Below are 16,688 nucleotides of genomic sequence, written 5' to 3'. Positions count from 1 at the left end.
TTCTGTCCGAGTGCGACGTTAGATCGTCAGAATCCTGAGATGGTTCGCCCGCTCCTCCCATAATGTTCCAAACGGTCCCAACTGGGGAGAGATCCGGCGCCCCTGCCGGTCTACGTAGCGTTTGCCACGCACGAAGACTGTCGCCGCCTGAAGGTGCGCATTGTCTTGCTGACAGATAAGCCCCTGACGGTCTGCCATGAAGGGCAACAACATGGGACTTAGAATATCGTCGACGTACGTCTGTGCTGTACGGGTGTCGCGAATGACTACCAAAGGGGCTTATGACACCCCAGACGCCTAGTTGTCGGCTCATATGGCGGTGGACAGTCACGTTGCTTGCTATGCTGTCACTGTCTGGGACGTCTTCAGACGCGCCTGCCGTCTGGAATCGTACCGGGAGTACAATTGCCTTCAGTGATCAGTCCCGCTTCGAACTGAGCCGCTATGGCCAGCGAATTAAGTCATATTATTTAAAACGGTTTCCTTCCTCTTATGTTTGGCCTAATAAAATAGTCCCACTGAGAACGGTCTGAGCAGCAGGTCGGTATTCTTTTAGGAACTGGGAAGTGAAGACGCTTGTGAAACGTGTCCTCACATCAGAAAAACAAACACGGCTTCCTGTAGCGAACGCGCTGGCCACAGTCTTACGGAAAATTAACTCACTATATGCAGCCTTCAGAAGAATGCATGTAGTTGGATTATATTATTTTCTACTTATAAATATTTTTCGCGTTGCCTTATATGTAGATGAAAAATGTGTCACTGGTTGGCTTCCATCAATAACCATGCTTTGGTGACAACAACTGAATTTCTTTTTGAGTGTCGACTTTACACACACACACACCCCTCCCTCCGCCCCCGCTTTCCCCTGTTCCTATGCTGCCCCTGTGCCGCCTAACAATGTCAGTATTGGCTCTTACGGAGTGAAGTTTGATGACGCCTCCCCCAGTCGCCACCGGCCGTCACCCCAGGAGTAACACGGCTGTGCCTCTTCGAAACACTGGACGGCCGGCACCTCTGACCAGGCCGCCCCATAATCGCCCACAGTTCGCAATGCGATGCCATTCCCCAGTGGTCCACGGTCCATGGTCACGACAGCACTGCCTTTACCTTCACGAGGAGTACGCCCGTGCTCACGCCAATGCAGCGCACAGGCGAATGGTCCACAAATCGCAGTACTGCACAAATCGACCAGCTGACCAAATGGAGACACTCAATAACGTCCATCTTACAGTCTGTCGGGTAGTACAACACAACCTCTGACGCCTCCGTATCTCCCACTCAGCACCTGACGCTGTTCACGCCTCCTTACATACTGAGGTGACCAAAGTCTCGGGACGCCTCCTCATACAGCGTCGGAACTCCTGTTGCCCGGCATAGTGCAGCAGCCCGACTCGGCACAGATTCAAAAATTCGCTCCAAGTCCCTTGCAGAAATACTGAGCCATCCTGCCCTCTACAGCTGTCCACAATTGCGAAACTGTTGTCGGTGCAGGAGTTTGTGCACGAACTGACCCATGAATCTTCGATGGAGTCATGTCGGGCGATCTCCATAGCCCAACCATTCCTTCGAACCGGCCACGATGTCCTACAAACTAGTCGCGAACAGTGGTAGCCTTGTGACATGGCCATTGTCATCCACAAAAATTCCCAAAAATTCCATCGTTGCCTAGAAACATGAAGACACTCACTGGTTCAGATGGTCGCCAAGTAGCCGAACACACCCATTTCCAGTCAATGATCGGTTCAGTCGGACCAGAGGACCCAGAAATTCGATGTAAACGCAGCCCACACCATCATGGAGCCACCACCAGGCTGCACAGTGCCTCGCTGACAATTGGGTCCGTCACTTTGTGGGGTCTGCGCCACAGTCGAACCCTACCGTCAGCTCTTACCAACTGAAATCGGGACTCTTCTGGCCAGGCCACTGTTTTCCAGCTGTCCAGGGTCCAACCGATACGGGCGGGAGCCCAGCAGAAACGCTGCAGGCGATGTCGTGCTGTTAGGAAAGGCTCTCTGTCGTTGGTCTGCTACCATAAGCTTCAAATTCACGTAGCACTGGTTGTCTGTTAGTACTGGTAACTGTACACAAACGCCACTGATCTCTGTCGTTAAGTGGAGGTGGTCGGCCGCTGCCTCTCTTCTCACCGGAGACAGGTAATGCCTGAAATGTGGTATTCTCCGCACACTCTCGACACTGTGGATCTCGGAATATTTAATTCCCCAACGATTTCCCGAATTGTTATGTCGCACGAGTCTACCTCCAACCAGCATTCCCCGTTCTTACTCTGTTAGTTCCCCTCATACGTCCATACTCACGTCGTACAACTTTTCACACGAATCAGCTGGGCACAAGTGACAGCTCCGTCGATGCAGTGCCTTTTATACGTCGTATACCCGATGCTACCGCCGGCTGTATATGTACGTACCACTAGTCCATGACCTTTCTCACCTCGGTTGTGTCACTCCATTACATAAAACAATGCAGCCAACTTGACGCTATTGTTTGCATTGTGTAAGCACTCAGATGTCGATAGTTACAATCTGAGGGTGAAACATGGGAGCGGGATTCCAAGCACTGTTGTGAGACGAGGTCTGGCTGCGAGAGTGCAAGTAGTAGTGTTGGTCGAGAGCTGGGAGACAGAAGGCGTGTCACGGTGCCCTCACGTCGGTGGTGGCAGATGTTACCTCACTCGACGCCTGGTCTGATCTATATGGCCAGGAGAGATTCAGATGGTTCAACTACGCTTCAAGATGGAATTAAAGGTAAAAATCGCACGCACAGCGCAATAGCGGAATGGCAGGGTCACGCTCGTGATTGTTAGTCCGAGTTTGCAATAATTCCATGTTTTGCTTGTCAGTGAAAGAAGCCTCATTATCCTCCAAATAATAGTAATTATTATTATTATTATTATTATTATTATTATTCTGCACACCTAAATAATATGCTGTAGTTACTTAATGTTAATCTAAGTTTGGAATTGAAATAATTTGTTAATCCGGCACTCAGCCATTATTCAGGCCTACGTCATTTGTTATTGACATTATTAATACTTGTTCATGATGATTCTCAAGTTTTAAATAGACTTACGAAATGAAATCCCTTCTGAAAAGTTATTTAGTAGTTAACAGGACCCATGTAAACTCCTTTTCATTAAATTCATTCTCAGTAAAAATAAACTTTAGCTGCTACTGCTGCTGCTGCTGTTGAATTGGTTGCACAAACGTTAGACATGGCGCGAATTAGTCGCATAAACGTTACGCGGAGTTTGCTAATGAAACTAAATATGAACAGCAGTAATAGACGCTGGTGGCCGTTCTACGTATCACACACGATTGCAACGCTAATAATTTAGATACCCGCCGACCGTGTGTACGTGCAAGAGTTTTGACAGTGTCTCGTGGGCGTCAGGTAGTGTACTTGCGGCACAGACTCATCACCCCAAGCATTACGACCGGCAAGCTGGATGCCGCCCAGTGGCGTTGCGGGCACGTGAAGCGGCCACAGTATGTACACACACGGGGCATCAGCTGCCGAAGATATGGGCCGCAAATGGGGAAATACATTGAGGCAAGCGACTTTGAGAAAGGGCACATTACTATAGGGCAGAGCCTGTGAACGAGTTTCTCGAAAACGGCGAAGCTGGTTGAATGTCTGCGTGCTACTATCGTGACCATCTACGGAAAGAGGTAGAAGGACAGTGAGACTACCACTTTTTTTTTTTAATCTCATTTTATTCGCTTTTGATCGTTGCATCTGGTCGGGGCGGACGTCGTAAGACATACGTTTAAGTTCGTTGTTGATCGATTAACTCAGTTCTTTTTATTACAGAGGGCAGCTAACCCACTGACCGAACACGCCGAGCTACCGTGCCGGCTACCACTAGCCGCTAAATGGTCGGACGTCCACGACTCTTCACAGAACGTGGGGTTCGGAGACTTGCCTGCTCTGTAAAGTAGGGTAGACGGTGACCTGTGGCATCTGTGCGGAAACAGCACAATGTTAGTGGACGCACAACTGTTCCGGAGCACATCGTACATCGTGCATTTTTGAACGTGGAGCTACGCAGCAGACCATCCCTATGTGTTTACACGTTGGCCGAACGACATCGTCAGTTACGATTGCAGTGTGGACGGTACGATCGGCTCTTCGGGAGGTTCACATTTTTGCTATAGCAGTTCGCTGGTCGTCTCCAGAAAGGCCGTCATCGAGATGAACGGCGGCTCTTGAAACGCGCAGCGCGCCACGGTGGCAGCCTGGTGGGAGCAGCAGTGTATTGTGCTACGGGAGACACTCTCCTGCGTTTGCGTGGGACCTGTGGTAGAAATCGGAGACACGCTCACCGCTGCGAACCGCCTGCATCCCTTCAAGCTTGATGTCATCTTGTCCGTGTCTCGGAGCCACAACCGTGCTGCAACGGTTTGAGGAGCATTACAGTGAAGTCACGCTGATGTCTCGGCGACCAAATTCGCCTGATGTAAATCCTACAGAACCCATCTGGGTCGCTATCGGACGCCAACAAGGCACACGCAAATCAGCGGTCCTGTATTTACGCGAATTACATGACCTGTGCGTAGACATCTAATGGCACATACCTGCACAAACCTACCAACAAACTGTCGGAAACTGTCAGATCCCTGATACGCAGAGTCAGTGAGGTATTTCCTTCCACAGGCGGACAAACCAGCTATTAAGCAGGTGGTGATCATGTTTTGGCTCATCAATGCAGATTAGCGAGAAGGGGAGAGGTCCGCAGTGGGACCGGTCTCCGACACTCTCACCTGAGTGCGTCCTGCTGGCAGCGGGCGGTGGAGCAGCGAGGCGGGGCTCGGCGGCAGCTCGTCTTACCTGCAAACGGGAGAACCCAAGTGTAAGTCCGCAGTTCATATCTCGTATCCAAAATGGGTTTCTTATATCAACCCCACACAGCGAAATTAATGGACATTATAAAATCCGTTACCCTAGCTCAGTTTATGGACCAGTGGGTATGGTGGCGGTCAGCAGGAATTACGGCAGGCCTCTAGGACAGCTTCAGAAACCCACGGCCGGCCTCAGGGTACGGCTACTTTCTTGCATACGGCGGCGCCAGTATGTTTCTGCCTCGTGTTATTTTCACTGCAGGTGTTTTGTTTTCGGTACTCTCTTACCAAAGGCGACGTCTTCACAGAACACCGTTATAACAGCAGCAGCTCACTTGCTTACAGATCAAAAAAAATGCCTCTCAGCACTATGCGACTTAACTTCTGAGGTCATCAGTCGCCTAGAACTTAGAACTAATGAAACCTAACTAACCTAAGGACATCACCCACATCCATGCCCGAGGCAGGATTCGAACCTGCGACCGCAGCGGTCACGCGGTTCCAGACTGAAGCGCCGTTAACCGCACGGCCACACCGGCCGGCTTACAGATCATCCATGCAACAGACGGCACGGAACAAATTTATCTCCCTGTCCCTGTTCCTGTTCTCCCCATTCCTTGCGTTATCGGGTGTTCATTACGTCTTCTATGTTCTACATGAGCCATGATGCACTCTGGTTCTTAGACAAGATTTTACCACAGATACATACCAATTAACAAGTTATTTAACATTAAATGAATTGAAATCCTTGAGCACGGTTTCGGTATATCTAAATATACCTTTATCAAAGGCAAAAATACACTAAAATCACATCCTGCAGTGTCAAAGGCGCCGTCAGTAGTTAAAATATCACCTCTATCTGTACAGCATAATTATGAAGAGAAGGTCGATGCGAACACGGCATATCATCAGTACGTAGCCTGTTTGGCTATTATCATTTACCGTGAAGATTTTCAACAGTTGCTGCTTCAGCCATGTTTAAAATTTAGTTAAATGTATTCGCAGTTGCGAATACGACCAACCATCAGCTGTGGATTGGAATGCCGACAGTGGAAGCTTGCGCCGGACCGCGACTCGAGCCCCCACTTCCCGCTCATCGCGAGCGGCAGCCTCACCATTCGGCTATCCGTGCAAGACTCACGGCCACACCCAAAGCTCCGCATGCCGCTAACCGTGCGCCTGCAGCCTCTGGACGTACGTCCATTACGCATATTCCCGCACAAGTGACACATTATACTCGAACGTACTTGCCCGGTATCGGCGGATAATTGTGATACTGGAGTACCTGTGTTGCTCAGAAGCACGGTGCAAAGTTCCCTCTGGACGACATACGGAAGTTTGTGTCCGACAGTGAGGTGGTGAGGCGGCCGCTCGCCATAAGCGGGTAATGGGGGTTCGAGTCCCGGTCCGGCACAAGTTTCCACTGTCGTCATTCCAATCCACAACTGATGGTTGGCCGTATTCGCAATTGCGAATACATTTCACGTGTTTCGTAACGGCTCTACTCGCCGCATGCCTGTTCCTTCAGACATCGTATTGAGAACAACAGAGGAACTGCAATAACCGTGTTATTGAACAGGTCGCCCAGAGCAGAATGTGATCGAAACGAGTCACCGAGCAAATGAAGTCGTATTGCAGCTTGGCGGTCATGTCTTCATTTTCCAGAACTTCATGCATTATGTATATACTGAAGTGTTCCAGCTGACCAAATACTATCTTCCATTGTGTGTTTCGCGATTAAGTAAAACACAGATATAGAAACTAACTTGGCCGTACAACATATTCATTACTGGTCAGACTATGTGGTTTGAACACAATTGTACAGACCTAGTTAGATGTAGCTCAGAAATATAAGCAGGCGTAACAGAAAGGTTTAGAAAAAAAATGGCTCTGAGCACTATGGGACTTAACTGCTGAGGTCATCAGTCCCCTAGAACTTAGAACTACTTAAACCTAACTAACCTAAGGACACCACAGACATCCATGCCCGAGGCAGGATTCGAACCTGCGACCGTAGCGGTCGCTCGGCTCCAGACTGTAGCGCCCAGAACCGCACGGCCACTCCGGCCGGCGAAAGGTTTAGAAGGCGCAACGTTAATGACACGTCCCAGTCGCACAGAAGAAGAAAATGAGCCGCACGGAGATGTCTCCGGATAGACTCCACACGTTTCCCACAAGTATTCGCAGATCAGGTTAGGAACGCCTTCCCTCCGCCGTCACACCGAGTCCCGTATACCCTGACCTGTTCCTACACAGTGCCGTGTACCGCTTCCAAAGCTACTTCAGAAGACAAACGCACGGAAACGTAAGGTAACTGAAGAAAACTTCACGAGCCGAAATGGGCAAAGAAGCGTTTTACTAGCTGATCTGTTTCGACAGAGCTGTGCTCCTATCGTCGGATGTTATGCGAGCATAAGCGTGAGGTCCGATGCCGACAGTACAGCTCTGTGGAAACGGGTCGTCCAGTAAAACGCTTCTTCACCGATTTCGGCTCGTCAAGTTTTCTTCAGTTGCCGCACACTGTACATCGCCTCCACACCTAGTATCAGGAATGCAGTACACGGCAACGTTCGTGTTGTCTGTTGTGACATCTCGTCGGGCCAGTCCTCCTACAAATAACATTTCTATTCCGATGAGTTCCAGTTTTACCCAAATGAAAGGCATCAAAATTTGAAAGCAGCGACCATCTCTCTTCAATGTTGGTATGGCCGTCAAACATGGGGACTGAAATTGTTGCCTCCAAGCCCTTACTAATTTTAGTGTTCCATCAGGTATTAACTGGTTGCGAATTTCGCGCGCACGTACCACTATTCTTCTCAGCTGCATTTCAATACCGTATCAGAGAACAATGAAGAAGTTGTACGTAGCTTTGGATGGGCACCTAACCTAGTTAGAAAATACTGCCTTCTTACCCCTGTTCCCTCTCTAAAGACGCTCCAACAGCTTGTGAAAAATAAACTTTTACACCTTCACTCGCTCTGCCAAACATCCACTATTGCAATGTGGTCCCACACCGCACGATTAATGGGAAGTCTACACGGTTACAACCAACCACGAAAGCTTGCGCGCATTAGATATGCCGGCATCCTTGTCTACTTCTTCACCGCGCCGGCGTCTCACACGCCCCGTTTTTACGGTGGCTGCGGCCAGACAGGTCACGCGAGTACCGCGGGGGCGCTCTCTCTCTCTCTCTCTCTCTCTCTCTCTCTCTCTCTCTCTCTCTATACTTCATCGGATCCCCAGTGCGCATGCACCCCCATACGCCGCATAAGAGATCAGGTACGTGTCACCTCACCATCTCGAAACACCACTCCCACTTGCCCAGTACCCCAGCTGTGCTTAGCCATGAAAGAAGAGCATCCGCAAACCCCTTCTGTACACTCGCTGCCCGCCGTCCTGCTGTCTTTGCACACTTCAGTGTCCCGTCGCTTTTGAGGACACGGTGTAGCGCTTCGTTTCCTCACTCCCATAACGTTTCATCAGAAATCATCGTAGCTCTATTGCCAGCTTTCCCCCGTCAGACAATAAAGGAAATCCTGTCATCTTTTCTAAGTTATGCTTCTTTCTCTTTTCCCTTCCATTTCTTGTGATTGTTTTCCGTCCGTTTCTCTCTCTCCCCCACCCTTCTAGCAATATGCAGCTACTTGTTATCTTACTTTACTGAACTTGTCATAAAATATGTAAGCTGCTTTTTTTTTTTTGCAGCACAGTAATTTCTGAATGTTGAATTCTATACCAGATACAAGACGCTTATCGTTACGTAAAGCACGTGGGATGGATCCGTCTCTTCCCACTCACCCCTGACGCTGTGTGTTTTTCACCACGCCGAGGCCATCGACACTGATATTCGGAGGGGTGCCTCACGGTTCGTGAAGAAGACGTTCCGTCGCGCTGACGGACGCATTCCTCAAGCCGCATTTCAGCACCAGGAACGACGTGCCACGTCATCATCTCCGGTGAAACAATTTATGCACTACAACGTAATCTGCCGTGACCGAAATCTCTCATTTTGAGAAGGCCGAAGGAAAGACCTGTTTCACTTGCTAAAAACAGGTAACAGCCATGATCGCATAAATATTTCTCTATTTTTAACTACCGGTTTGGACAGACTCTGTTGTCATGTTCAGATCGTAAAAAATCTTTTTATTTTACGTTGGACCTCACACTACGTTGTCATGTGAATAAAAACCAGTACGTTATAAACAGTTTTTCATAACTAAAATATTTGAAAACATGATGCGAGGGAATGCAAATGGCCACGTTGATGTTTGTATCGCTGCAGATGCTTGTTACGTCACGTGACAAAGCAGGACATCTGTTTGCATATATGAAGGTGGTGTGTGTTCTTTCGGACATGTCCGAAAGAACAGATACCATCTTCATATACCGAAAGTTAAGGCTGACCGGCCATTGGCCTTCCTATTCTGTGCCGGATGCACACGTATTGCCCGAACTCTTACAGGACTCGCTAAGATTGTCTGCCGCGAGTAATGAGTGTAATGGACAGGGGCACTACGAATGTAGTGTGTGCACGTTAAGTTGGGAATGTGGGTCTCACGGGGAGCGTGCAAGGAATGAGTCCCTGCAGTCGGACTATCAACTGTGCACTCGGTGTCTCAGCGTCTGCCATGTGAGCAGGAGATGGTGGGTTCGAGTCCCGGTCGGGGCACACATTTTCAACTGTCCCTGTTGATGCATATCGACGCCTGTCGATACCGTAGGGTCTTGATTTAGTTATCATTTCTGTTTACATAAGCTGGACAGATTGTAAACACTGATGACAATCTGACGTGACTTAGCCAGGTTCGAATTTTTCATCTGAGAAACAAAATGGCTCTGAGCACTATGGGACTTAACATCTGAGGTCATTAGTCCCCCAGAACTTAGAACTACTTAAACCTAACTAACCTAAGGACATCACACACACACATGCGCGAGGCAGGATTCGAACCTGCGACCGTAGCAGTCGCGCGGTTTGCTGACTGAAGCGCCTAGAAGCGCTCAGGCACAGAGGCAGGCTTCTGAGAAACAGTTTCAGTTACTGTGCTGCTGGGTTCGTGCCCCATTAGCATTACACGGTGGAGGAAGAATACTATCTGACTGTAAGGTCCGGCCGCAGCAGGAGAGACCGCATCGAGCAGGCCGTAGGTCGGAATGCAGCGCTAGCACATTACAACTGCGGCTGCAGACGACACGCGCCGTGTACCTCCTGCAGGAAAGTGGCGTGCATGTGCAGCGGCACTCCATCACGTGTCACCCTGTACACGCACCTCTGCTGTCAGATTGGGGTACCGACCAGATAACCTTCCTCCGTATTCTTTATTTAATGTCTCCTTGAGAAGGCACTGACTGTGCGTGACGTTTTAATGGAGTACGAGAAGGCGGGTCGTCTGCTGGCGCAATGCTCGAGACGGTGCCCAGCTGAGATTTGTACGAGATGAGAGGGGGGTGGGGGTGAGGGGGGGGGGGGGGGTTAGAAGAGCGAGACGCGCCCATAGTGCAGGAGCAGCGCGGTTATCAGACAGGGGGAGAGGGAGGGGGGAGGCAGCGGTAATTAGTCGGGGGCAGAATCCGCCCCCAGCTGACGCGATAAGCGCCCGCGGGCGGCGGCGGCGCCGTTTGATGTGGCGGACGCATCGCGCCGGCCCGCCTCGCCCGGTGACGCCCGTATGCGCCGCAAGCAGCCGCGGCGCTCACCGAGCAGCGGTCTGCGGCGACGGCGGGCAGTGGCGGCCGACTCGCGCCTACCTGGCGTCTCTGTACCCTGGTGCACTGCAAACCCGCCACACACAACACGCGACTCGGGAGAGTACTCCAACGGTTTGTGAGATGAACACCAATAAAACTAAAACGAGGCTAATGGAATGCGAGGCCACGCCGAGGAAATTACGTCACGAAATGTGACTCCAGAACCAGTCGATGAGTTTTTTCTACTCGGGAAGAGAAATGACAAGCACAGGACATAAAAAATTCAGAGTGCAAATAGGACGAAAAGCGTCCCTGAAAAAAGACGAACTTTGTTAATATCGATTGTGATGCAGTTGTTTAGGGATGCCGGCCTACTACCGATGACTTACTTGCAAAAGTCTTAAAAGAAAAACTTTTGTCGTCGCGCAAATCTTTTTATCTCTCATAACAAACTGTCTAAAATATCCGAACTGCTACTTCTCAACAGAAATAGAGGGTGTGCCCAGTTTACGTCTGGGTTGAAATGGCTCTGAGCACTATGGGACTTAACATCAGAGGTCATCAGTCCCCTAGCCTTAGAACTACTTAAACCCAAGGACATCACACACATCCATGCCCGAGACAGGATTCAAACCTGCGACCGTAGTAGTCGCGCGGTTCCGGAATGAAGCGCCTAGAACCGCTCGGCACCGCGGCCGGCGTTTACGTCTTCATGGCAGCTTCAGTTATGCTGGGGGGACACTTGCAGTGAGGTGTCTGAGTGTGTCTGGACGAATGGCAGCCTACTCTTCCTCGAGAGCCGAGACCAGAGAAGGGACTCGTGTGGAGCGAAGTCGACGTTCTCACCGCTATCAGAGGTGTCTCTCTGTATCACGGTCTTTTTAGAGATGGTTGCGGGACTCGACTGTTCCATACAGGACGTCAGATTGAACACCCTCCAGCCTTATTTTATTTGGCAACCAGTTTCAGCGTTTTACTACGCCGTCTTGTGGCCCCTGACCGGCGTGTACGAAAATTCTGCCTCGGTTGTGATCAAAACACGGGCCAGCAGCACTGGTACCAGTACATGATGGCTGAAGTGACAGCCACAGAAACTAGGAATCTACTGATACCAGTATTGCTGGCCCGTGGTTTGAACACAACCGAGGAAGAATTTTCATACACGTCGGTCAGGAGCCACAAGACGGCGTAGTAAAACGCTGAAACTGGTTGCCAAATAAAATAAGGTCGGAAACTAGTCGGCTGGAGGGTGTTTGACTACCATGGGAGTTGTTCTGCGCTCACGCCGTGACTCTGGGCAGGCCAGACGCTGTTTTACGACGGGGGTGCCCGTCAGCCATGCTGGCAGAGTCAGTCACCGTCTCCCTAACAGTGCTGTAACGTGTCTCTGCATCCTGCGCCATTTAGCGCATTCGTAAACGCAGTAAGTGGAGCAGACCCAGACCGCGGGAAACACGCCGTGCGGTAAGACGCCAGCTCGTCCGCACTCCACACGGCGGCAGGTGACGCCCTCCAGACGCTCGCCGGTCTCAGAGCCCTTCCGCTGCACTGCCACGGGGTGCTCGGTGGTCCATCACGTCAAGTCATTGGTCTCCAGTAATGCTGTGTTCGCTCTTTACGCCACCCCAAGCGTTGCTCAGCACGCACTACAGAAACGTGTCGCTCACGATGAGCTGCTCTACCGGTGCACCCTCGTTCTTTTCAACTGGCTACGCACAGTCACTGTGGGTTGCCTGGACAGCCGGCACCACGAAAGAATGCACAGGTGGTTCCTCTCTGCTGACCTCACAGCCACGCCCCGCAACGGTCGACGGTCCCTGCCCGCCACTACGTGAGGGCGGCCTCGTCTCCAGCAGCTGAGGAACTCTGGAGGCCCCCACGGCTTTGTTACTCCAGAGACTGGCGCACGTTCCGAGTCACTGACCCCCCCCCTCAGCGAGCCGCTTCCCTGCTGACCGCACAGTGCCCTCGTCGCCTCCTTTTTATACTCGCGGGTCCGCATCTCGTCACATCTGGTGACCAATTCCGCTGTACTTGATAGTGTCCAGATACTTTTGGTCACTTGGTCTCAGCTCTTAAAGGTGTACCTGCTTTCAATGAAACGCTCTAAACGGACTGTTTTAACACTAGGAAAAGACAAATCCTGCAACAATAGCAGAGTTTCCAGCACCAACTGCAGAAACTTCAGATGCGGCACTCGCATTCTTAACTGTGTTCTGTGTTTTGTAGGAAACAGGTTGGCAAGTTCAGAAAGTGGCGCGCGTATGTGTGTGTGTGTGTGTGTGTGTGTGTGTGTGAGAGAGAGAGAGAGAGAGAGAGAGAGAGAGAGAGAGAGAGAGAGAGAGAGAGAGAGAGAGAGAGAGGGGGGGGGGGGAGGGGGGGCAGAGCGTAGGTGGTACACTCCGCAAGAAACAAAATGACCTTTCGTAGTGTTGGCAGAAGAGCCAACACCGTGTTGCTAGAGGCGGCCGAAATGCACGCTTTTAAGCTCACGCAGATTGGCGTGAGGTCTGGAACAAGGTAAAGTAATTATCCTATAAAGAAAAGAACGTAGTTCTTGGAATACTTAACTTTAATCCACAATTGGAGAACATCGGTCTGACGGTACAGGCATCACAAGTTAAATATCTATTGACAATGGCGCCTTGCTAGGTCGTAGCAAATGAAGTAGCTGAAGGCTATGCTAACTATCGTCTCGGCAAGTGAGAGCGTATTTGTCAGTGAACCTTTCCTAGCAAAGTCGTTGTACAACTGGGGCGAGTGCTAGGACGTCTCTCTAGACCTGCCGTGTGGTGGCGCTCGGTCTGCAATCACTGACAGTGGCGACACGCGGGTCCGCCGTATACTAATGAACCGCGGCCGATTTAAGGGCTACCGCCTAGCAAGTGTGGTGTCTGGCGGTGACACCACACCTTTGGTCGTGGGATTCCGTCATGAACGGTCACTACACGAAAGGGGATGTTCCATTCCACAGCTGAAGCCTGGGCAGGAAAGCATATCTCGTATGGTCTAATTTGCACCGCGTATTTCACTGCAGCTAATAACTGACCAAATACAAAAGTCCAAGATGCAAAAAAAATGTCGCACCACATGGTGACCAAAGAAAATGTCATAAGACGAAACAGGGGCAGAAAATCCTGCAAAAGACACAGTGTCTGTTACTGCGATACTCACAATGGAAAATAGAGAACACGAGTCACGTGGAAAACCTTGTGTCGGTCCCGTGACAACCCGCTGAGCAGTATGGCCCAAAGGCAACCTCCCTTTCCCTTCTTCCGAGTATTGCGAAAGTAGTGGAGCCCTGCCGCTGTGTTTTTCCACTTCCCGCGTTATCCCCTCTACTGCGCAACTGGAAGAGCTAGGCGCTTCGCGCAACCCACACAAGCGCACTCTTTACTGAGAATTTTGCTTCCTGGTTTGCCTCTTCAGAAATAGATTTAGGTATACAGAAGAGAAAGTGTCCCGACTGGTTCAGTGAGTCACCATCGCCCATCACAAACCGCTAAGCGTAGAAACTTGAAATTTGTAGAGACTGTTGATGTCAATACTGTAGGTATCGTTTGAGGTGGTGGTCTTCGAAATATCTGTCCTATGGGAGTGAAACGGGTGATGAAAGGTTTTTTTGAAAATATGTCGCTAGCTAGCGTAATTTTGAAGCTACGACTGACTGGTGCTTCGTTTCTCGGTCAGAAATAAAAAAAAATTACTTGTTTCAGCATTTTTCGAAATCTAACCATTAAGCGTGTGAAATACTGGGTGAAAGTGTTTTTTTGACAATAAATGATGATTAAAGAACTACTGAAGAATTTGTAAGGCTAAATGCATGAGAATTCGTATTTGTCTTCTCAGTCTGAAATAAAAAAGTACATGTTTCACTCTATTTCGCAATGAAAGCTATTTTTTGAGTCATCAGTCTTCTGACTGGTTTGATGCAGCCCGCCACGAATTCCTCTCCTGTGTCAAACTTTTCATCTCAGAGTCAGGCGTACTACCAGCGTTCTCAATTGAACCCCCAAGGGAGGTGAAACATTTTATGAAAGTATTTCATTACGGAAGCATTTTTAAAGGTAAATCTACGTAAATTTGTATTTGACTTCTCGGTTGGAAACTTACTAAAAAAAAAAAAAAGTATTAAGGGATGAAAGTTTATATGGGAATACCACCACAAGAACTCAAAAAGAAGTAACAAAAAATGGTTCCAATGGCTCTGAGCACTATGGGACTTAATTTCTGAGATCATCAGTCCCCTAGAACTTAGAACTACTTAAACCTAGCTAACCTAAGGACACCACAAACATCCATGCCCGAGGCAGGATTCGAACCTGCGACCGTAGCGGTCGCGCGCTTCCACACTGTAGCTCCTAGAACCGCTCGGCCATCCCGGCCGGCTGACTAACAATAAACTCAGACTCGAACTAACAGAATGGCCTTTTCGTCCTAAGTGCATTCGAAAAAGACCATACTTCTATGGCCTTAACTAGTGTCAATTTTTAGGTGTTGCAATTTGTGAACCAAATCACAGTAAAGCTATTAACAGTCACCACGAGAAATAGACTTTGTCAGAACAGCATAGGAAAAAGGAGCGACTGTTCAACAGTATTAATTTTAGTACGCCTAATATATGATTACTGAACAAATTTTGTTCTAATTACTATGCAAACTAATCGCCACCAATGACGAATTAGATACCATGTTTAAATGTTATACCATGTACAACAAAGCACGTGTGCTTCCCACACAGTGTACACTCGAGAAGCACCGGACGGCTAAGCTAGTTGCCATGCGTTCATTATGAAGAACTTTATCCGCACCTGCGGCGCAGAAACACTGCCTGCTGTGCCACGCTGTGTAGCGAGCACAGTGTGAGGTGAGGGGGGGCGGGCAGCCGCGCAGCACTGCGCCCACAAGACGCACGCAGTGGGCGCCACGTTATTTTGTGCGAAGCACGGCTTCAGAGGATGGGAGGCAGGCAGACTGCCGTCCCCGTGACTCGTGGGGGCGGCGGAGGCGGACTTGTTGCTCTAGGGGTGGCTGCGGCCCTTAAAGGGCGGGGGGCTCCCCTCAGGGTCGCAGAGCGGCGTATTTCGTGGCGAAGGGCGCCACAGAGGCGGCGCACAACTCACTCCGCCGTCTAACGAGGTTTGTCTAGGCTCCGCGCGCCACGACAGCAGCTGTCTGTGAAATCAAAACACGGAGCCCGTAATACTGACACCGCGATCGACTCTTCACGGTCATCTACGATAGATAATCAGGCGCTGTAGCAGCAAAAATCAGGCATCATACCGCAGTAATAAGAAGATTCCAAACATTCTACATAGCTAAACGCATTGCGTAACTCAAAGTTGATCTCTTCTGACTGTTTTGATGCGGTGCGCCACGAATTCCACTCCCAGGCCACCCTTTTCATCCCAGAGTAGCACTTACAACATACGTCCTGAGTTACTTGTCGGATGTATTCCAACCTCTGTCTCCCTCTACGGCTTTTACCCGCTACACCTCCCTCTTGTAAAGCAGAGATTATTCTCTGATGTCTTCGAAGACGCCGTATCATGCTGTCCTTCATTTTTGACACTATTTTCAAAATGTTCCTTCCCTCGCCGGGCCTGCAGAAACGCCTTTCATTTCTTATCGTAGCACCCCACCTAATTTGCAGGGTCCTTCTGTAGCACCTCATCTCCGATTTTCATCTGTTCCGGTTTCCCACAGCCCATGACTCACCGCCATACAATGCGGTGCTGCAAAGCTACATTCTGAGAAGTTTTTTTCCTCAAATTTAGACCTATGTTTGAGCCCAGCACACTTCTCTTGGCCAGGAATGTCCTCTTTGCCTCTGCTGGTCTGCTTTTCATTTCCTCCTCGCTTAATCTGTCGACCTTCGCTTTGCTCCCAACGTACGAGGGGTCGTTCAGTAAGTAAGGCAATACATTTTCTGAAAGCAGGTTGGTTTTATTCAGAATTGCAATACACCATTTTATTCCGCACTCTTTTGGTCACAAAACCCTATTTTTGCAGTATAATCACCGTCCAGTGCGCTGGCCCCACACTACCTTACCGGGTGGCCTGTGTGTCCCGCACAGTCTATTATTCTACTGGTCGACTTCAGAGCCAACGTGTTGCTGAATCAATAGCCTTCACATCATC

At 49.8% G+C, this 16,688-nt stretch overlaps 1 protein-coding gene across 12 annotated transcripts in view; it reads right to left on the bottom strand.

The window, feature by feature from the left end:
- LOC124719084 (fasciclin-1) overlaps nt 1-16,688 on the bottom strand; it is a 656,083-nt gene that overhangs the window by 373,996 nt on the left and 265,399 nt on the right. The window lies entirely within an intron of this gene.

The sequence above is a fragment of the Schistocerca piceifrons genome, chromosome 10, assembly GCF_021461385.2.
Source record: "Schistocerca piceifrons isolate TAMUIC-IGC-003096 chromosome 10, iqSchPice1.1, whole genome shotgun sequence".
Classification (NCBI taxonomy): Eukaryota; Metazoa; Arthropoda; class Insecta; order Orthoptera; family Acrididae; genus Schistocerca; species Schistocerca piceifrons.
This window is presented reverse-complemented; position numbering and strand designations above follow the sequence as displayed.